Raw genomic sequence first — 24453 nt, 5'->3', positions numbered from 1 at the left:
TACTTTCAGAAAGTTATATCTTTCTACCCATATCTTTCATAGATTCAAATAGGATCTCCATATTTACCACAGCAAATGAGGTGTTTGACAATAATGGCATATTGAATGTGGATACTGAATTTCATACTTATTATATGAATAAATTACTTAAAGAATTTTAATATTAACAGTATCTTAGTATAGCAGGTGTATTATTGGATTTATATGCTTTGCTTTTCTAGTTTACTTCATGCTCTCTGTGTTGAAATCATCAACACTCTGAATAGATGCAATTGATTTGTAATCAACATATATTTCTGTTTGTGTAAAATTTTTCCTGGGGGCTTCCTATTTTTCTTCAATATGTAATTATTTTTGGATATATTTTAAGTGTATATTAACAAACCAATCATTTGTAAAATTAATCATCAACATAAAATTTGTAATATATAATAAAGTGTATATTCTGTAATAGTTTCATAGCTTTGACATTACTGAGATGCAGTATTAGGAGAACCTCATAAAAATGAGTGAGAATTTTTATTGAATAATAAACTATCATATTATCTTTGCCCTCAATTGTGGATCTGACATTAATTATGCTGTATTGCTCTTCATTTTTATGCTTCCTATAAAAGAATCACTATAGTTGAATTCAAGACATATTTAATCTTTCACCTTTGTTCTTCCAATTATCTCTGTATTGTTTCATGCCAAGCTATGCAATCTTACACTTTGCTTTAAATGTCTTGCAGAAGCTACATTATCTAATATTCTTCTTCTCCTGAATCCTATCTCAGGTCATTTTAATTTAAGTACTCATAAACATGCCTAATGTTTTCTCACTCTGTGTTAAAATCAGAATACTTTAAAAAGAATGATGAGAACATTTAAGAAATTTTACTCTCAAATTATGCATTTGTTTCTTAAAACAAAGAGGTAGAAATGAAAGAAAATGATTTAGAAAGTTATTGTCATGAATTTCTGAATTTCCTCCCCATTCTTCGAAAATAACCATAAAATCACTCTAACTTAAAAAACCTCCACAGTGCCATTGCTACTGGAATCAGAAAGCACTGTCTGCAGGACTTAAAATTCTCCAATAAAAATTGCAGCAGATCTCTACTTGCCTTCCTCCTAACTTTTCTGTAAGCCTGGAAGCATAATGCAGTAGGAACAGAGGTTGAAATGATGTCAAGGAAAAGAGCAGAGGGCAGTTGAGTTCCTCAGGCAGTCAATATTAAATTACTCCCCCACAAAGAATCCAAAATATTAATCCCAAAATACCTAACACCAGTCATGACTTGATTATTTTTAGACTACATTTATACAAAAGGTACTACAGCTATGTGGGGTCACAAGAGTAAATTCATGAACGTAGTTTATCTCGAGCAAATCCATTTACACAGACATGACCTAGTATTTAAAGGTGAGGCAAAAGAGAGTAAGAAAAATTTAAAAAGAATATACACTACTCCCCTGATCTTCAAGCAATTTGTTCCAAGAAAAATCAATGCTTGAATGAAACCACAGATAACATCAAAGCCTACATAAATTATGACTTTCGTAAATTTACAGAGAAGTATATTTTATGTTTAAAAAAATACATTATCATTATTAACTAATAGTAAACTACAACTATTTTAACAGTGCACTATAATAAGACTTGTGAATGTGAGCCTTCCTAAAACATAGTTGTGTCACTTGATGAAAGTATGTTGAGAAATGAATAGCTATGCAATGTCATCCCTGTTTAAATGCCATGTGGTTTACTTGCACAGACTTTAAATGTATATGTTTGGTAAACCTAAGCTATAGTTTAGATACCTCACTCTATTACATTAAATGTATAGTCATCCATTACTATACATTTAATACAGTAGTCAAATATATACCACAAGAGTAATTTTTATAATATAAACATTGAAAGTTATAGAAACAATATAAAAGACTCTGGCAATATAACGCAGTGGATAGCACAAACATCTCTGAGATTGTCTTCAATACTACATAAACTAGAAATGACAACACATGTCTGCAATTTCCATACCTAGGAGGTAGAGGCAGGAATTTCAGAAGTCTATCTTCAGATAAATCATGAGTGTGAGGTCAAACTAGGTGGTTTAACACACTAGTTGGTAAAGGGAAGAAGTAGATATAGACCAAGAGGAGTTAGAGGGAGGAGTGTGGAATGAATACATTCAAAATATATTTTATGAACTTCTCAAAGACTTGATAAAATTATTTTTGAAGGACAAGACTTCTGAAGAAGAAACAGCAATTTTAAAATATATATGATTATACAGCACCTTAATGTGCAGAGAAAAATATTTGAATTCATTAAAGTTTTTGCCTCAAATAACAAAAGAACAGAGTACAACAATAACATTGAGATTGAATTAATTTCTCTCAGAACATCCAAGTAAATAGTCATCAAATTTGGATGGAGAGAAGGAACCTTGTAGTAGAGAGTTGAGAAGAAAAGGGAATGGACGACTGTGGAGGATGGTGATAAGATATGGGGAAAGAGGGGTTTGGAATGATCTGGGAATGGGAGTGGAGATAGTGGGGCCATCTCAGGGGAGAGAATCGTCCTAGTCCTACTAGGACTATATGTCCCATGGTGGAGTAATACCCAAGAGGACTAATATGGGGCGGGAACAGTGGAATGGGATTTGTAACTATGGGACTAGGAGGACAGGAGGGAGGGTGTGTTGTGCTCATAATATAAAGTGAATAAAAGATAATTTTTTTTTGAAAAAAAAAAACAGGGAAGTCTATTGAGGTTGAAAATGAAACAAGGAAAATAAGTATCTGAGAAAAATGATGGAATAAACATTATAAAATAAATCAAATATTTATGATATCAATTCCCTTAAGAGAGAAAAATCAGTTCAAGGCCAATAAGCAGTAGTATGGAAACCTAATACAATAGAAAATTTCTAAAACATATACTTATCTACAGGAGATCTAAAGGAAAACACCAAATAACGGGGGGTGGGGGGTGGGTTCAGAGTCCTAACTGGCCATCTACTATCACCAAATGAAATTTTTAATCCCAAATATGGACTACATCTGATTGACTTGTTAGTCAAGAGGTTACATGGGAATGCCCAAACAAACCAGGCTGTTGCCAAGGATACAGATTGCTCTCCACAAACTGAGTATGAGGCTCTGTGGATGTAGGAACACCTGCACAACTCATTGCATATGGAGAATACAAGTTTGTGCCTGTATAGAGCCTTCATCCCTTCATTGTAATGTCTTTAGTACAAAAAGATACTCTGTACGCTACCAAAAGACCAACCCGGCCATAAAACCTTTTATTGACAATAGTGTTCTATCTGCAAGATAAGCTAAGGCAATGGTAGCACAAAGCTTGTGGAAGTAACCAACCAATACCTAATTTGACTTAAGGCCCACTTCAGGAAATGGTACCCATACCTGATACTTCTTGGGTTACTAGGGGCCTAGGATTAAAAAAAAAAATACTGTTCCTGTGAAAATATAGTAGAATGTCCTAATGACATTCTACTATAATCATAGAATAGTGCCTTACTCAGCTGTCATCAGAAAAATTCCTCCTGAAGTAGATGGGAAGAAATACATAGGCATGAAGCCAGATATTATGCAGACAGAGCAAAATCTTGGGACACTCAGACCTAAATAGAATGTCTTTATAAAATCTTCTTCCTCAGGGCTCAGGAAACCCTGCAGAAGAGGAGGTTGAATGAATGTAAGATCCAGAGGAGATTCAGAACACCAAGACAAAAAGACTTTCTAAACTAACAGAGTCTAAGTTCATATGATCTCTTGCTCCCTTTACCCTCTTCCCCCATCTCTCTCCATTCCCCCCTGTTCCCTCCATCCATACTCCACATTTCTCATAGCCAGTCTCTTTCTCTCTCTCTCTCTCTCTCTCTCTCTCACTTTCCCCCTGTCAACTCCCCACTCTATGCCCTAAATACACTCTATTCTATACCTTCCTGCAGCTGGTACCTCGGTGGGAAGGGATGCTTCAATATGGGCCCAGAGAGACATCCCTTCCTGCACACCCTACTGCGCCTCCAACAAATTTACTCCTGGCTTCTCTTCTTGTATAAAACACGAGACTGAGGATTTGGCAAACATGTTGGAAAGTGATATATATTTACTGTTCCTGTCTATTCTCAAACCATTTTATCAGGGAAATGGGAAATAGAATGCTCCTTTGAGAGAAGAGTAAATACAGAAGAAAAGGGAAGAGGATAATGTGGAAATGGCAGGGATACAAGTGATCTGATAGAGGACACTGCACAAGTTAGAGGGCTCTTTAGGGAAGGGAAAGGGAGTTACAAACAGAAATATAAGGGAGGTGGATACAATAAAAATATGGATGTCTGAAAATCCACTAATATTACTATTAACTATTGACCTAAAATATATAATGTACACAATTCAATTTATAAATATGCATATAGAGTTTTAATGAATTTTTCTCATGAGACACCAGTGTTTCCTCCAAGAGCCAAAGACTACTACAATATCAAACGTGAGAAATCATCTTTTGAGTTGTTGGCCAGAGCTCTCTTCATTCCTCATAAAGAAAACATCTTTGCAAAAGGCAGGCAACATTACAGAAATCAACTCAAATACATAGGTGTCAAGCCTTGTCCCAAAGCACACATCTACACACTCCCATAACTAAGACCCAGTGAAACACTGGGAAAGTAGTGGGTGAGGGATGCTTATAATGGCCCAAGGATCAAGACTCTTAAGGTCAGATTGTGTTTCTAGTAATATCACAAGCTATAGCTGTAAAGTTTATGATACCAACAAAGTGAAAGAGGAAAAGTCCACAAAGCCTCAACCGTGCACTCACACAAAAAATATTCACAACTGAATAATGATAGGATGGAAAAGAAGTGATTTTTTCCTCAGAGCATTACAACTAGTTCTCCCTGGTGAAATAATCAGCTCTAAAAATATGCACAGGTAACACTATATGGACTGAACAGGATATATTTAAGAATGTTCATGAATATACCAATCCATATAGGCACACAATACCAATTAATGAAAGATGTGGTTATGAATTTGGAGAGTAGTGAGAGGTAGATGAGATGATTGGGAGGGTGGAAATGGAAGGGACAAATATTGTAATTAAATTAATTAAAAATATAAAAAGAAAATTAACTGTGAAACAAAATGTTCTTTGAGGTGCTGAAGTGGTGAATCCATGAGTAATAAAACAAATTGGTACAAAAGACATACTTTAACTAGTGCTATCTTAAACATTGACAATATAGTCAAGTTTTACTAAAGCAAAAATAGGCCAAAATGAATGAAACTATTTTAAAGATATTTAATATGCTCTCACTGAATGATGTGGGAAGAAATACATGGTCAATTAACTTCACTGTCATTCTTTGATTGAAAACAACATGTAGAGATAATTTTTGATAATATTATACAGCGTTAATTGGAGTTCCAAATAAATAATGGGGGATATGCTATCATTCCATAGAATGAATGTCTTTGGTATTTTATAAGGATTGTACTGTTTCAACAGAATACACAGAACACTTTTATGTTTTTATTTATATTTTGAGAATTTTATACAATACTCAACAACTCCCAGATCTTCCACACATCCAACTTTATATTCTTTTTCTCTTAGGAAAACAAAACAAAGCAAATAGCCCAAAAATGGAGTTCAATTTGTATTGGAGAACTACACATGAGCTTAAGGCCTACTCAAATATTCCTGAAAACCAAAAATCTATTTTGCATCCCTAAAGGAATCAGAAACAGAGAATAATGAGTAAAAGGGAAAAATGGCAACAATATATGATATGGCACAAATTGTGTAAGATTGTGTACCTGTGATATACACAAGTGATTATAAGGAATGTTTACTGTGGTAGATATATTTGGATATTTTAATACATGGTCTGTGTGCTTTGCTGTGCTGTGACTTGTAGTAAGGCACATTGTTTTTTTTGGCTTGAGAGATACTGTACAGAATAAGAATACATACTGCTATGGTAGAGGACACAATTTGGGTTCCCAACTCTGACATCAGGCATCCAAATTTCTCTATCCTGCATAACCTTTCTCTCTCTCTCTCTCTCTCTCTCTCTCTCTCTCTCTCTCTTTCTCTCTCACTACACACACACACACACACACACACACACACACACACACACACACCTGTTCAATAAAAATGGTAAAAGTAAATCTTATTGCCAATGACTACTAAGAAGTAATAGTACTGGAGGAATAGCCTATGATAAAAAATGCTGAGTGAGCATAACTTAATGTAACCATCACACAGGTTACCTTGTCAAATGGTTGACTATTTTGCTGGGAATTTCTTTTTTTTTTTTTTTTAGTTTGATGAGATCATGCATGTATCCTTTTGTGTGTGTGTGTGTGTGTGTGTGTTGTTTTCAGAATTTGCTTATTCTTAGCTAAGAACATAGGATATGGGAAAGGAGATCTGGAGGTGAGTGGGCATTACAGGCCAGGTGTGAGGAGGGCTAGGGCAGATGGCAGGATGATCATGCGAATAAAGGGAAATCTGGAACTGATGGGATGGCATCATCAGGAATATACGAAGACCAGAAATAGGGGAATAAATCTAAAATCAAAGGAGGTGTTTTTAGTAATGATTCACAGCATTGGTGATATAGAGCCTGGGAGGCTGCCTCCAGTGGCCAGGCGAGAAATCTCGGGGAGTGATAGGGATACCAACCCATCAAGAAACTTTCAACTCAAAACCGACCCTGTCTATAAGAAAATGCAGGGATTGGGGATAAGCAAAGACTGAGGGAATGGCCAACCAAAAACTGGCCCAACTTGAGATCTATCGCACGGGAAAGCACCAAACCCTGACACTATTAATGATACTCTGTTATACATGTAGACAGGAGACTGGCTGTCTCTAAGGCTGTCCTCAGAAAGGCTCCACTCACCAGCTGGACTCAGACAAGTGGAGACACTCACAGCCAAACAGTGAATGGAGCTTGGTTATTATTATGGAAGTACAGACAGAACAATTGTTTCCCTTAAGGGGATAGGAACTCCATAAGAAGACTTATGGAATCAACTAACAAGAACCTTTCAGGCTATCATAGACTGAACCACCAAAGAACCTATATGTAGGGAGTGGCGTGGTAAAGCAAAGATGGCGCTGACATCCAGCCCTGTCTGAATGTAAACAACTTACCGCGCATGGGGCGGCCGTAGGATAATGAGGTGATCCGGCACCCTCCTGTGGTGAACAACAGTACTGCGCATGGGCGGGTTTTGCACCTGGTGTCAGTCTGGCCGGGGCGGTACTATGCTAATGGGGTGGTTCATGCTGCGCCAATCTCTGGAGGACAAGTAGTTGGGGTGATAGTGGGGTGATTCTCGCTCCGCCAATCCTTAGCATACGGCCGCAGCCTGTTGTGTACATAAGGCAAGCACCTTTGCTGCTCGTGGTCCCCGTATCAACAATGAAGTGGTCCTGCAATAAAGGCTGTTGAGAAGAATCCGACCATGTTGCGTCTTCCTTGCCTGCCGAGGTGGGCGCGACACCTACACAGGCTAGACTTAGGCCTTCTGCACATATATAATATATGTGCTGCTTGGTTTTCATGTAGGTAATGAACAACTGAAATGAGGGCTATCCCAAAAGCTTTGACATGTATGTGGGATATCTTCTAACTGTGCTGCCTTGTTTGTCCTCAGTGGGAGAGGAAGCACCTAGTCCTGAAAAGACTTGAAGTGCCAGTTTGGGGAGATGACCATGGGGCTTCTATCTCCTCAGAAAATAAGGGGAAGGGATATGGGGGAATGATTGTAGGAGAGGCTGACAGGGAGGGGGTAGTGAGCAGGATGTAAAATGAATATGTAAAAGTAAAGAGAGGGAACATAGAAATGTTCTTTAATTCCTATTTATATTAAAGATTTATCTTTTTATTGATGTATATGTGTGTGTACTTGCATGAATTTGTGTGTATCACTTGTTTCTGCATGTTCATAGAGGTTAAAAGAAATGATCAGGCATCCTGAGGTTGTAGTTACAGATAATTAGAATTCACCTTGTAGGTAGTGCATATCAAACACAGTTTTGCTGGAAGAGTAGCCAGTGCTCATAAGGCACTGAGCTACCTTTCCGGCTTATGTTCAACTTTTTAGACAAATGAAATATTACTATCTAAAATGGATGTATTATTACATACTCTCATCACAAATGCATAACTATTTCTGCTATTTTTGCCATAATAGTTAAAATACAGATTTTTAATCTTAGCCTCCCTATTAAACTTATTTTAAATCTTCTATTAAATTTTATGTTAACTTTATTTGGTCCTGGTTAGTTTCTGTCAACTTAATATAAACTAGTATTTCTTGAGGAAAGAGATCCTCAACTGAAGCATTGCCTCCTTAAGATTGGACTGGAGGCAAGTATGTAGGGAATTGTCTTCATTAATGATTGATGTGAGAGTGTGTAGCCTACTGCCAGTGGTGACACCCCTGGGCAGGTCTTCCTGAGTTATACAAGAATTAAAGCTGAACAATTCAAAGAGAGCAAGCCAGTAGACAGAAGACCCTGGTTCTTTGTTTAGTTCCTACCCTCAATTCCCTGAGTGATGAACTATTTCCTGGAAGTGTAAGATGAACTGGATCATTTCTTTCACTGTTTTATCATAGCAACAGGATCGAAACTAGTGTGCTTTTCTTCTATTTCTTTTGAATAATTTTTTCAAAATATAATATATATATTATATTTTATATATTATATATATTTATAATATTATATATTTATAATATTATATATTTATTATATTTTATATATCATATATTTATAATATATTTATATTATATTATATAAACATTGAGTAGTTATATAAACATTGAGTTGATAATTTTTTCAAACTTCTTATTTTTAAGTGCAACATGTAATGTGTATTTGCTCTCAAACTTTCTACTACACTTTGTAATTCTAATCTTTGGGAGTACTTGGGACGTACATAATGGAATTATTGCTGTACTATGTTCATTTGCTAATTCTAACATCTGTGTCTGGTCTTTGATGGTTTCATTTGATTAATTTGCTTACTCATTCTGAGACATTTCCTACTTCACTGTAGACCTGGTAATTTCTTGCTGTTAGAATGAAGACAGTGAATTTTAGTTAACTGACTTCTGCATATTAATGTATTCCTATGAAAATTATTAACCTTTGTTCTGGAAAATAGTTAAGTAACTTAACAACAATAAGTCAGAATACTGATTTGAATATTTGTTAGGCAAGAAAAGAACACTGTTCACTTTTAGACTAATTATTTTACAGTATTGAGACAAGATTCTTAAGAATATACTCTACAATACCCTAGGAATCATGTTATAATTTTCAGTTAGATTGAAACATAATAATCCCACATATTTCTGGGTAAAAGTTATATAAACATTGAGTATTGATCAAATACTTAATATTTCTATCACCTTACATATCCTACTGTTTATTTCTTTATTTTTGACACATTTTTATTGGCACACAATGATGACTTCCATAATTTTACAATAATTCCATGTATTTTGTCCATATTCCCCTCTACTTTACCATATCTTTGTGTTGTTAGCCTTACAAAATTCATCTTATTTAACAATTAAACTGCATAATACATTGTTGATTATATTCAGCCTACAGATATAGTAGAATATCAGAACTATGTAATTTAATTTTCAAAACGGGGACAAAAGGCTGAGGTGTTTAGTTAATGTATCAAAGCAGAGCTGGTTACCAGGTTCTACCAGCATCCCTCAGTCCCTACCTGTTTAAGAGTATGATAGGGATACAGTGCTCCCTACTGAACTTTCCAGTCCATTGAGGCTGAGCTGCATTTCCCTATAGAATCCAACCATTTTGATTATCTGCATTCTTTTGTGTCTTTGCCCTCCTAGCTAATGTAAATGGCTCCTCTTTCCCTACCCTTTCCATTTTCCTCACCCTGTCTCCTCACATGGATCAAAGTCATGTCTATTCTGGAATCTCCCATATAACTTTGACATTGGCTATGCTCTTCGTTTTATCTCCAATAAAATTTTTCCTACACCATTCCTAGAAGCAATCACGTCCTTTCGTTTTTCTTTTCTTTCTTACTATGAGAATATTTTATTGATTTTAAAAAATTCCATATTCATTTTAAAGATGTATACAGAAATGAAAGGGTCAAGGAATTGACCATTTTCTTTTTCTTTAAATTTATTTTATTTGTTTACATTTCAAATGTTTGCCCCCTTCTCAGTGTCTCCTCTACAATCCCCTATCCTCTCCCCCTACCTCTATGAGGGTGCTCCCCCCACCTTACCACACCATTCACCTGTCTGTTACACTGAACCCACTGATTGGCTTCTCCTATTTACTTTTCTTTACCTTCTCTTTGAATCTCAACTTGTATTAATGGTATAACATTTTTATATTTCATATCAGTGAGATTTTATAGAATTTATATTTCTTTACCTTCATTTTTATTGAAAATAATGTTTTTCATACAACATACTCAGAGTTGTTTCCCTGTGCCTCATCTCTTTCCAGATACTACCTCTCCCCACACATCAAACTCCAAGAACCTCTGTCTCTTTAGAAAATAAAACAGGCAAAAAGAAATAAAAAGACAAAATCTCAAGCAAACAATAACAGCAAACTAAACAACAACAAAAACTAACAAACCAGACAAAAATGAGAAAGACATTTATTTATACAGAGAGAAACACACAAAATAACAAGGGGGATTAAAACAGAAAATCAGAAACCATGACATACATTCAAAAAGATCAGTAAGGTAAAAAATAAAAGTCCACAAAACACCATTGAGTGCATTTTGGGTTGGCCTTCTACTATTACAAATGGACTTGCCCTTAAAAATAAAAATCCACAAAACACTATTGACTGCATTTAGGTTGGTCTTCTATTGTTACGAATGGACTTGCCCTTCAGTGTGATTCCTATACTCAGTGAGATTCCAGTGGTGGAAACACATTATCTTTTGTTCTAATCAGTTGTCAATTGCAAATAGCCTCTCTGTTAGAGATAGGAGCTTGTATTCACTGTCCTTTCTCAGTACTGGAAACCCCATCTGACTTGAACCTATACAGGTACTATGAATGTTGTCAACTCTAAGGTCATTTGTGTATCTCTCCTGCTGTATTTAAAAGGTCTGTCTTCCTTGGCTGCTTTTCATCCACTTTGGCTCTTACACTCTTTCCGCCTCCTCTTCCACAGAGTTCCCTAAACCAAAAGAAGAGTTTGAGGAAGACATCTCATTAAGGACTGAGTGTACCAAGGTCTTTCTCTCTATGAAAGAGGTATATTTTGTTTAACCCAGTTTGTGAATGTCTGCATTAATTCCAATGTACTACAGGAGGAATCTTCTATGATGATGATTGATTGAGACCCTGTATGAATATACCAGAACATCACTAGTAATCATCACATCGCTGTCTATTTACTGTAGCAATAGTATTTGGTTTTCCCCAAGTCCATGACCTATTTAGTCTCAGATTGCTGGACATCCTAACAGTGTTAGACATAGTTTCCCTCTTATGAATTGGACTTATGTACAATCAGATAGTGCTTGGGTTGATTACTCATACAATATTTGTACTATTAAGGACACCTGTCTTATTTTAATATAATGGCTTCCAGGAACCAGTATGTCGTTGTTTCATTCCTGTAAATGAATAAATCAGTAGATAATGGACAAACTGAAAAAGAAACAAACTTTATATCTGACAACGAGTAATATCTAGAGGGTGTAAGGAATTCTGTTAGTTTTCAAAAATGCATATATATTTATTGAATGGAAAATAATTTACTAATTGTTTCAACTTTCTTTTTTAATATTTTAAATTAAGTTCATAGAAATTTGCTGTACTCTGTTTAGTTCTTCGTGCATGTTTTCTCTGTTAGGTTTCAATTACTGTGACCCAATTGCTATGAAAATCAACTTGAAAGAATATTTCATTTGTCTCATAATTTCAAAATTTCGAGTTCAAGGTTATTTAGCTGACCTGTTCTAAGGCATACTGAGTCAGGTCACCATGGCTTAGAACATGTGACAATGCAAATATGGTATAATTACTAAAAAGAATAGAAAAAGAATATAAGACAAGATTGGGTGAGTAGGAGATGGGGAGAAGTGTAGAGACAGAGAAAATGCTAAAGGACTAGATACAAAATACATATCATTTAAGAATGTGCCTCAATTATTTAGTTTCTTTTTTTTTTCTTTTTTCTTTTTTTTATTAACTTGAGTATTTCTTATATACATTTCGAGTGCTATTCCCTTTCCCGGTTTCCGGGCAAACATCCCCCTCCCCCCTCCCCTTCCTTATGGGTGTTCCCCTCCCAACCCTCCCCCCATTACCGCCCTCCCCACCACAGTCTAGTTCACTGGGGGTTCAGTCTTAGAAGGACCCAGGGCTTCCCCTTCCACTGGTGCTCTTACTAGGATTTTCATTGCTACCTATGAGGTCAGAGTCCATGGTCAGTCCATGTATAGTCTTTAGGTATTGGCTTAGTCCCTGGAAGCTCTGGTTGCTTGGCATTGTTGTTCATAAGGGGTCTCGAGCCCCTTCAAGCTCTTCCAGTTCTTTCTCTGATTCCTTCAACGGGGGTCCTATTCTCAGTTCAGTGGTTTGCTGTTGGCATTCGCCTCTGTATTTGCTGTATTCTGGCTGTGTCTCTCAGGAGAGATCTACATCCGGCTCCTGTCCGGCTGCACTTCTTTGGTTCATCCATCCTGTCCAATTGGGTGGTTGTATATGCATGGGCCACATGCGGGGCAGACTCCGAATGGGTGCTCCCTCAGTCCCTGTTTTAATCTTTGCCTCTCTCTTCCCTGCCAAGGGTATTCTTTTTCCCCCTTTAAAGAAGGAGTGAAGCATCCACACCCTGATCATCCGTCCTGAGTTTCACTTGCCCTAGGCATCTAGGGTAATTCAAGCATTTGGGCTAATAGCCACTTATCAATGAGTGCATACCATGTGTGTCTTTCTGTGATAGGGTTAGCTCACTCAGGATGATATTTTCCAGTTCCAACCATTTGCCTACGAATTTCATAAACTCGTTTTTGACAGCTGAGTAATATTCCATTGTGTAGATGTACCACATTTTCTGTATCCATTCCTCTGTTGAAGGGCATCTGGGTTCTTTCCAGCTTCTGGCTATTATAAATAAGACTGCGATGAACATAGTGGAGCACGTGTCTTTTTTATATGTTGGGGCATCTTTTGGGTATATGCCCAAGAGAGGTACAGCTGGATCCTCAGGCAGTTCAATGTCCAATTTTCTGAGGAACCTCCAGACTGATTTCCAGAATGGTTGTACCAGTCTGCAATCCCACCAACAATGGAGGAGTGTTCCTCTTTCTCCGCATCCTCGCCAGCATCTGTTGTCACCTGAGTTTTTGATCTTAGCCATTATCACTGGTGTGAGGTGAAATCTCAGGGTTGTTTTGATTTGCATTTCCCTTATGACTAAAGATGTTGAACATTTCTTTAGGTGTTTCTCAGCCATTCGGCATTCCTCAGCTGTGAATTCTTTGTTTAGCTCTGAACCCCATTTTTTAATAGGGTTATTTGTTTCCCTGCGGTCTAACTTCTTGAGTTCTTTGTATATTTTTGATACAAGGCCTCTATCTGTTGTAGGATTGGTAAAGATCTTTTCCCAATCTGTTGGTTGCCGTTTTGTCCTAACCACAGTGTCCTTTGCCTTACAGAAGCTTTGCAGTTTTATGAGATCCCATTTGTCGATTCTTGATCTTAGAGCATAAGCCATTGGTGTTTTGTTCAAGAAATTTTTCCAGTGCCCATGTGTTCCAGATGCTTCCCTAGTTTTTCTTCTATTAGTTTGAGTGTGTCTGGTTTGATGTGGAGGTCCTTGATCCACTTGGACTTAAGCTTTGTACAGGGTGATAAGCATGGATCGATCTGCATTCTTCTACATGTTGACCTCCAGTTGAACCAGCACCATTTGCTGAAAATGCTATCTTTTTCCATTGGATGGATTTGGCTCCTTTGTCAAAAATCAAGTGACCATAGGTGTGTGGGTTCATTTCTGGGTCTTCAATTCTGTTCCATTGGTCTATCTGTCTGTCTCTGTACCAATACCATGCAGTTTTATCACTATTGCTCTGTATATTGCTTGAGTTCAGGGATAGTGATTCCCCTGAAGTCCTTTTATTGTTGAGGATAGTTTTAGCTATCCTGGGTTTTTGTTATTCAGATGAATTTGCAAATTGTTCTGTCTAACTCTTTGAAGAATTGGATTGGTATTTTGATGGGATTGCATTGAATCTGTAGATCGCTTTTGGTAAAATGGCCATTTTACTATATTAATCCTGCCAATCCATGAACATGGGAGATCTTTCCACCTTCTGAGGTCTTCTTCAATTTTTCTTTCTTCAGTGTCTTGAAGTTCTTATTGTACAGATCTTTTACTTGCTTGGTTAAAGTCACACCGAGGTACTTTATATTATTTGGGTCTATTATGAAGGTGTCGTTTCCCTAATTTCTTTCTCGGCTTGTTTCTCTTTTGTGTAGAGGAAGGCTACTGATTTATTTGAGTTAATTTTATACCCAGCCACTTTGCTGAAGTTGTTTATCAGCTTTAGTAGTTCTCTGGTGGAACTTTTGGGATCACTTAAATATACTATCATATCATCTGCAAATAGTGATATTTTGACTTCCTCTTTTCCGATCTGTATCCCCTTGACCTCCTTTTGTTGTCTGATTGCTCTGGCTAGAACTTCAAGAACTATATTGAATAAGTAGGGAGAGAGTGGGCAGCCTTGTCTAGTCCCTGATTTTAGTGGGATTGCTTCAAGTTTCTCTCCATTTAGTTTAATGTTAGCCAATGGTTTGCTGTATATGGCTTTTACTATGTTTAGGTATGGGCCTTGAATTCCTATTCTTTCCAGGACTTTTATCATGAAGGGGTGTTGAATTTTGTCAAATGCTTTCTCAGCATCTAATGAAATGATCATGTGGTTTTGTTCTTTCAGTTTGTTTATATAATGGATCTCGTTGATGGTTTTCCGTATATTAAACCATCCCTGCATGCCTGGGATGAAGCCTACTTGATCATGGTGGATGATTGTTTTGATGTGCTCTTGGATTCAGTTTGCCAGAATTTTATTGAGTATCTTTGCATCGATATTCATAAGGGAAATTGGTCTGAAGTTCTCTTTCTTTGTTGGGTCTTTGTGTGGTTTAGGTATAAGAGTAATTGTGGCTTCATAGAAGGAATTCGGTAGTGATCCATCTGTTTGAATTTTGTGGAGTAGTTTGGATAATATTGGGATGAGGTCTTCTATGAAGGTTTGATAGAATTCTGCACTAAACCCGTCTGGACCTGGGCTCTTTTTGGTTGGGAGACCTTTAATGGCTGCTTCTATTTCCTTAGGAGTTATGGGGTTGTTTAACTGGTTTATCTATTCCTGATTTAACTTTGGTACCTGGTATCTGTCTAGGAAATTGTCCATTTCCTGCAAATTTTCAAGTTTTGTTGAATATAGGCTTTTATAGTAAGTTTTGATGAATTTTTGAATTTCCTCTGAATCTGTAGTTATGTCTCCCTTTTCATTTCTGATTTTGTTAATTTGGACACTCTCTGTGTCCTCTCGTTAATCTGGCTAAGGGTTTATCTATCTTGTTGATTTTCTCAAAGAACCAACTTTTGGTTCTGTTGATTCTTTCTATGGTCCTTTTTGTTTCTACTTGGTTGAATTCCTGTCTTCTACTCCTCCTGGATTGTATTTGCTTCTTTTTGTTCTAGAGCTTTTAGGTGTGCTGTCAAGCTGCTGACATATGCTCTTTCCTGTTTCTTTCTGCAGGCACTCAGAGCTGTAAGTTTCCTCTTAGCACAGCTTTCATTGTGTCCATAAGTTTGGGTATGTTGTACCTTCATTTTCATTAAATTCTAAAAAGTTTTTTAATTTCTTTCTTTATTTCTTCCCTTGACCAGGTTATCATTGAGTAGAGCATTGTTCAATTTCACGTATATGTGGGTATTCTTCCTTTATTGCTATTGAAGACCAGTTTTAGGCCGTGGTGGTCCGATAGCACGCGTGGGATTATTTCTATCTTTCTGTACCTGTTGAGGCCCGTTTTTTGACCTATTATATGGTCAGTTTTGGAGAAAGTACCATGAGGAGCTGAGAAGAAGGTATATCCTTTTGCTTTAGGATAGAATGTTCTATAAATATCTGTTAAGTCCATTTGGCTCATGACTTCTCTTAGTCTATCTATGTCTCTGTTTAATTTCTGTTTCCATGATCTGTCCATTGATGAGTGGGTGTTGAAATCTCCACTATTATTGTGTGAGGTGCAATGTGTGCTTTGAGCTTTAGTAAGGTTTCTTTTACGTATGTAGGTGCCCTTGTATTTGGGGCATAGATATTTAGGATTGAGAGTTCATCTTGGTGGATTTTTCCTTTGATGAATATGAAGTGTCCTTCCTTATCTTTTTTGATGACTTTTAGTTGAAAATTGATTTTATTTGATATTAGAATGGCTACTCCAGCTTGCTTCTTCCGACCATTTGCTTGGAAAGTTGTTTTCCAGCCTTTCACTCTGAGGTAGTGTCTGTCTTTGTCTCTGAGGTGTGTTTCCTGTAGGCAGCAGAATGCAGGGTCCTCGTTGCGTATCCAGTTTGTTAATCTATGTCTTTTTATTGGGGAGTTGAGGCCATTGATGTTGAGAGATATTAAGGAATAGTGATTATTGCTTCCTGTTATATTCATATTTGGATGTGAGGTTATGTTTGTGTGCTTTCATTCTCTTTGTTTTGTTGCCAAGACGATTAGTTTCTTGCTTCTTCTAGGGTATAGCTTGCCTCCTTATGTTGGGCTTTACGATTTATTATCCTTTGTAGTGCTGGATTTGTAGAAAGATATTGTGTAAATTTGGTTTTGTCATGGAATATCTTGGTTTCTCCATCTATGTTAATTGAGAGTTTTGCAGGATACAGTAACCTGGGCTGGCATTTGTGTTCTCTTAGGGTCTGTATGACATCAGTCCAAGATCTTCTGGCCTTCATAGTTTCTGGCAAAAAGTCTGGTGTGATTCTGATAGGTCTGCCTTTATATGTTACTTGACCTTTTTCCCTTACTGCTTTTAATATTCTTTATGTTGTGCGTTTGGTGTTTTGACTACTATGTGAGGGGAGCTGTTTCTTTTCTCGTCCAATCTATTTGGAGTTCTGTAGGCTTCTTGTTTGCCTATGGGTATCTCTTTTTTTAGGTTAGGGAAGTTTTCTCCTATGATTTTGTTGAAGATATTTACTGGTTCTTTGAGCTGGAAGTCTTCACTCTCTTCTATACCTATTATCCTTAGGTTTGATCTTCTCATTGAGTCCTGGATTTCCTGTATGTTTTGGACCAGTAGCTTTTTCCGCTTTAAATTATCTTTGACAGTTGGGTCAATGATTTCTATGGAATCTTCTGCTCCTGAGATTCTCTCTTCCATCTCTTGTATTCTGTTGGTGAAGCTTGTATCTACAGTTCCTTGTCTCTTCTTTTGGTTTTCTATATCCTGGGTTGTTTCCATGTGTTCTTTCTTGATTGCTTCTATTTCCATTTTTAATTCCTTCAACTGTTTGATTGTGTTTTCCTGGAATTCTTTCAGGGATTTATGTGATTCCTCTCTGTAGGCTTCTACTTGTTCTCTAAGGGAGTTCTTCACGTCTTTCTTAAAGTCCTCCAGCATCATGATCAAATATGATTTTGAAACTAGATCTTGCTTTTCTGGTGTGTTTGGATATTCCATGTTTGTTTTGGTGGGAGAATTGGGCTCCGATGATGCCATGTAGTCTTGGTTTCTGTTGCTTGGGTTCCTGCGCTTGCCTCTCGCCATCAGATTATCTCTAGTGTTACTTTGTTCTGCTATTTCTGACAGTAGCTAGACTGTCCTATAAGCCTGTGTGTCAGGAGTGCTGTACACCTGTTTTCCTGTTTTCTTACAGCCAGTTATGGGGACAGAGTGTTCTGCTTTCGGACGTGTAGTTTTTCCTCTCTACAGGTCTTCAGCTGTTCCTGTGGGCCTGTGTCTTGAGTTCACCAGGCAGGTCACTTGTAGCAGAAAAGTTGGTCTTACCTGTGGTCCCGAGGTTCAAGTTTTGCTCGTGGGCTGCTTCCCACGGGCTCTCTGCAGTGGCAGCAACCAGGAAGATCTGCGCTGCCCTTTCCGGGAGCTTCAGTGCACCAGGGTTCCAGATGGCGTTTTGTGTTTTCCTCTGGTGTCAAGATGTGTGCAGGTGCAGTCTCTTCTGGTTTCCCAGGCGTGTCTGCCTCTCTGAAGGTTTAGCTCTCCCTCCCACGGGATTTGGGTGCAGAGAACTGTTTATCTGGTCTGTTTCCTTCAGGTTCCGGCAGTGTCTCAGGCAGGGGTCCTGCCGCTCCTGGGCCCTCCCCCACGGGAACCCAGAGGCCTTATACAGTTTCCTCTTGGGCCAGGGATGTGGGCAGGGGTCGGCGGTGTTGGTGGTCTCTTCTGCTCTGCAGCCTCAGGAGTGCCCACCTGACCAGGCGGTGAGGTCTCTCTCCCACGGGGTCTGGGAGCAGAGAGCTGCTGCAGGCCAGGATCCTCGGGTGTGGGACTCCCGGTAAACAGAGGAGGTGCCCGGTCCTAGAGGAATTCTGCCTCTGTGTATCCCAAGTTCACCAGGCAGATCTCTTGCAGCAGAAAAGTTGGTCTTACCTGTCGTCCCGAGGCTCAAGTTTGCTCACAGGGTGCTGCCCACGGGCTCAATTATTTAGTTTCTTAAACTAGGAAATAATGCCTAATGTTTCTCCAAATTGCCAGTAGTCCATTAAGTTAGGATTTAACTAGTGGATTAATATATTGTTGATATTACAACAGTAATTATCCAGTTATCTTTGTAATGTTCTACTCATTAACATCATTGCTTTAAAGATCAAGCTTTTATCAAATTAACTTCTTTGATCTAAACCACAATATGCTCCTTAATAGCAGGAATTTATTTTAGAAATACATTGTTACACAATGTTATAATTGTTCCAACATCATATAGAATACCTATAAAATCTAGATAGGAAGCCTACCACGGAACCTGGCTCCTACCCCTGACATTACCTGATGCAGCACACCTTGTAAAGTTCTTAGCTCTCATAACAGAAGCTTCTTGTAGCAGATACCAGTTAACCTAGATACACACAGCTGATCAATCTGTAGACAATAAAAGAAAGCAGCTGCTTCGGCCCTAAATGGGAAATCTATATTGAAAAGCTTCCCTTCTTGCTTAAGAAAGCATTGTGAAATAGGAGGAAGAAATGTTCTAAGAGCCAGAGGCAGTTGATGACAATGTAACTGTTTTCTTGATATCTTTGAGCAACAGCAGTACTTATGAACTCACTGCAGGTGAAACTACACACAGAAGGGCTGAATAAAATCAAACCAGAAAAAATAGCACCATGGAATGTGAAAGTCAGGATGTCCTATGCATATCTGGTAGCCTATTGTCAAATGACACTGGTTTCAAGAAGACTCAGTTTTTCTTTGCATTTTATATTTTATTTTGTTTTGCTTTTGTTCATTTTTTTTTCATGGATGCAGTACTTGTGAGACTACCAGTGATCTAGAAGATGACTCTACTAGCATTGCTAAGTGGATTTTCAAGTTAAAAGGCATAAACAAACAAGAAAAACACATGAAACTGCATGGAAACAGCAGTAGGGAGATACAGATAGAATTGAATATTGGATAGTGGAATTATATGCAGGTAAAATGATCAAACAAATCTTAAAAAGAAAAATATAAATGATATAGGTCAATTGCTTGATATTAAATTCTTTATTAATTCAATAAATATGATGAAACAATATATGAAGCTACAGCCAGCACTATTTAGTATGATATTTTATAGGTAAACTCTTATTTTATGAATATGAAGAGATTTGTAATAGTTAAAATATACAGTAAGCATGCAGTACTGTCAGTGTATCAGTAATGTATTACACATATTTGTTTGTTCACTATAGTGTATAATTGGAAACACTGTAGGAATATATATATATATATATATATATATATATATATATATATATATATATATATATATAAACTTTACCACAAACATTCCAATAATGCCTTCTGGTACAAAATACAGTGGCTTCTGTCTTAATCACTGTTCTGTTGCTATAAGATACCATGGTCAAGGAAACTTATAAAAGAAAGTTTTTAATTGAAAGAATGCTAATAGTTTTAGAATGATAGGCCATGACCATCATGGCAGAATGCATGGCAGCTGGCAGGCATGGCACTAATGCAGCAGCTTTGCAGTTAGATCCTATCCAGAAGCAGAGAGGAGAGAGAGAGAGAAAGGAGAGGGGAGAGGGGGAAAAAAGAGGGGGAGGGAGGAGAGAGAGAGAGAGGGAGAGAGAGAGAGGGAGAGAGAGAGAGAGGGAGAGAGAGAGAGAGAGAGAGAGAGAGACTGGGGAGGGCTTTAGAAACTTCAAATTTCAGCTCCAGCGACAAACCGCCAAAAAGCCCGCACCTTGTAACCCTACTAAAAATTCTACCAACTGTGAATCAAACATTCACTCACAGTGTATATAGGGGTATTCTAAGTCAGACTACCACCAGAACCATAAGAAATAAGCCATAAGAAATATTTTCATTTTCTTTATTATTTATAGTAATACTATATACTATATGTGTTCTACTCTGTCTTAGTCTGCTTTCTATCTGTTATGACACACTGATCTAAAGCAATTTATGAATGAAAGGGTTTATTTGGCTTACGGATCCTGGGTCATAGTCTGTTGAGAGAAGCCAAGGAAAGAATTCAATGGAGAAAACCAGGAGGTTAAAATCTGAAGCAGCATCACAAAGGCATGCTATGTACTGGTTTATTCCTGATAGCTTGTCTAGTGTCTTAGTTTTTATTTCTATTTATTTGATAAACACCATGGCTAAAAGAACTTGGCAAGGAATATTTTTGTTACATATCACACTAATATCAAGCAGTACATCACTGATGAGAAGTAGGCATAAGAATTGATGTAAGACAGGAACCTGGTAGCAGAAACTGAAGCAAAAACCATGGCGAAATACTGTTTTCTCTTTTGCTCAACATGATATCATTTAGAACTCAATACCACCTACCCAGGTGTATCAGAAAGCCTCTATGAGCTAGGCCCTCCCACATCAACTATTAATCCAGACAATGGCCCACAGCAAGGCCTCCGGGCTAGTTTGATGGAGGAGAGCACTATTTCATCTGAGGATCACTTTTCTCCAATGACTCTAGCTTGTGTTACATTGTCAAAAACAAGCCAGCACATGCTGTTAACTTAAATAGTGTTTCATAGTTCAGGACCTTTTACAGTTTTTCTTAAACAATAGTCATTTGAAATTATTTACTCATTTTGATATGTTTCTCAAATTAGTTTTTATTTAAACATATGTGTATTTCTACTTATTGTCCTATATTTAGCTTAACCATATTGTTAGATAATGAATCTGTCAGTGGAGATAGGACAAAGATATAGTGTGAATAATGCCCCTGGATTTTCAGGAAATCTGATATATGTCAAAAATAAAATTCATGCCTTCAACAGTGAAGAAAATTTCATTCCTGGTTACCATAATAAAGTAGAATTAGAAAAGATTTTATTGAAGATAATTTTAGTATAGGCATAATCAAATATGTTAGATAGCTGGAGAATCTCTCATAAAGAGAAAGGGCATCTCAAGAAAGTGTCATGGAAAGGAGACATAAGCAAGTGGAGATATGAGTTTCTTAAGGAAGTCATACTAAAATATGGATATGCACCCTGAACAAAGGGTCACAAACAGGAAATATGACATACTCAACCTTGGATATTACTGGGAGCCAAGCCCACTTATATACTCTCTGTTTCTGGGAAACCTAGCCAGTACCAATAAAGGAAGTACACCTGCCATTTGTGGTTTTGGGTCACAGGAACCAAAAGAACGTCGAGTTCCTATAACTGAAAGGACATTGGGAGGATGGTGACAGTAATGGATTGGCCTTGGGCCCTGTGTGACCTTTCTGCTTGCTTGTCTTTATAAGCTACTGCCCTGAAATAAAGTTTGAGAGCTTGATCAGAAAACGACTTGCTCTCTTTCTTTGTGCCTCCTGTCCCCCATTCTTTCACCCTCTTCTCAGGTCTCCGTTGAACCCCCCTGCAGGTCGGGGCAACTGGTGCCTAATGTGGGGCCTGGGTACGGGGTTCCGACTGAACGTTGCTCACCAATGGACTCCCCCTCTCATAGTATCGAGGCTTCAGTGAGGATGCAAGAGAAGATCCATACTGTGATCGACACAGCTACCCACTGTAAGTCCAATCTAAGGTAAGACCAAGCAACGCAATAATGGGACAGGCATTGAGTAAACATGACTTGTTTTTTTTTTTTGTTTTTTTTTTTTTTTTTGCAGGCATTTGAGGTTTTTATTTATGTTTCTAGGAAAAACTACTATATAAAAACAAAGAGGCCATGCATTTGAGAGAGAATAGGAAGATCTACAGGAGCAGCTGGAGGGAGGAAAGGGAAGGGAGTAAATGGTATGATTTCAAAATATTGTAAAAATAGAGTTAAACATTATTTTTAAATGAGTAGTTACCAGGAATTATATACTCTTATATTTTTTTCTACCTTCAGGCATATCATACATTGCAAAACATATAATACATCAGAAAACTATAATTTTAAAGTAATATGTATCTTGAAATTATGCTTTCTACTTTTTTTTTTTTATTAACTTGAATATTTCTTATATACATTTCTGAGTGTTATTCCCTTTCCCGGTTTCGGGCAACATCCCCTCCCCCTCCCTTCCTTCCTTGTGGGTGTTCCCTCCCCACCCTCCCCTATTGCCGCCCTCCCCCAACTGTCTAGTTCACTGGGGTTCAGTCTTAGCAGGACCCAGGGCTTCCCCTTCCACTGGTGCTCTTACTAGGATATTCATTGCTACCTATGAGGTCAGAGTCCAGGGTCAGGCCATGTATAGTCTTTAGGTAGTGGCTTAGTCCCTGGAAGCTCTGGTTGCTTGGCATTGTTGTACATATGGGGTCTCGAGCCTCTTCAAGCTCTTCCAGTTCTTTCTCTGATTCCTTCAACGGGGGTCCTATTCTCAGTTCAGTGGTTTGCTGTTGACATTCGCCTCTGTATTTGCTGTATTCTGGCTGTGTCTCTCAGGAGCGATCTACACTTCTTCACTTCTTTGCTTCATCCATCTTATCTAATTGGGTGGCTGTATATATATGGGCCACATGTGGGGCAGGCTCTGAATGGGTGTCCCTTCAGTCTCTGTTTTAATGTTTGCCTCTCTCTTCCCTGCCAAGGGTATTCTTGTTCCCCTTTTAAAGAAGGAGTGAAGCATTCACATTTTGATCATCCATCTTGAGTTTCATTTGTTCTAGGCATCTAGGGTAATTCAGGCATTTGGGCTAATAGCCACTTATCAATGAGTGCATACCATGTATGTCTTTCTGTGATTGGGTTAGCTCACTCAGGATGATATTTTCCAGTTCCAACCATTTGCCTACGAATTTCATAAAGTCGTTGTTTTTTATAGCTGAGTAATATTCCATTGTGTAGATGTACCACATTTTCTGTATCCATTCCTCTGTTGAAGGGCATCTGGGTTCTTTCCAGCTTCTGGCTATTATAAATAAGTACAAGATGAAACATAGTGGAGCACGTGTCTTTTTATATGTTGGGGCATCTTTGGGTATATGCCCAAGAGAGGTATAGCTGGATCCTCAGGCAGTCAATGTCCAATTTTCTGAGGAACCTCCAGACTGATTTCAGAATGGTTGTACCAGTCTGCAACCCCACCAACAATGGAGGAGTGTTCCTCTTTCTCCACATCCTCGCCAGCATTTGCTGTCACCTGAGTTTTTGATCTTAGCCATTCTCACTGGTGTGAGGTGAAATCTCAGGGTTGTTTTGATTTGCATTTCCCTGATGACTAAAGATGTTGAACATTTCTTTAGGTGTTTCTCAGCCATTCGGCATTCCTCAGCTGTGAATTCTTTGTTTAGCTCTGAACCCCATTTTTAATAGGGTTATTTGTCTCCCCTGGGTCTAACTTTTTGAGTTCTTTGTCTATTTTGGATATAAAGGCCTCTATCTGTTGTAGGATTGGTAAAGATCTTTTCCCAATCTGTTGGTTGCCGTTTGTCTAACCACAGTGTCCTTTGCCTTACAGAAGCTTTGCACTTTTATGAGATCCCATTTGTCGATTCTTGACCTTAGAGCATAAGCCATTGGTGTTTTGTTCAGGAAATTTTTTCCAGTGCCCATGTGTTCCAGATGCTTCCCTAGTTTTTCTTCTATTAGTTTGAGTGTGTCTGGTTTGATGTGGAGGTCCTTGATCCACTTGGACTTAAGCTTTGTACAGGGTGATAAGCATGGATCAATCTGCATTCTTCTACATGTTGACCTCCAGTT

The sequence above is a fragment of the Rattus rattus genome, chromosome X, assembly GCF_011064425.1.
Source record: "Rattus rattus isolate New Zealand chromosome X, Rrattus_CSIRO_v1, whole genome shotgun sequence".
In the NCBI taxonomy this organism is placed as follows: Eukaryota; Metazoa; Chordata; class Mammalia; order Rodentia; family Muridae; genus Rattus; species Rattus rattus.
Note: the sequence above shows the minus strand (reverse complement) of the source record.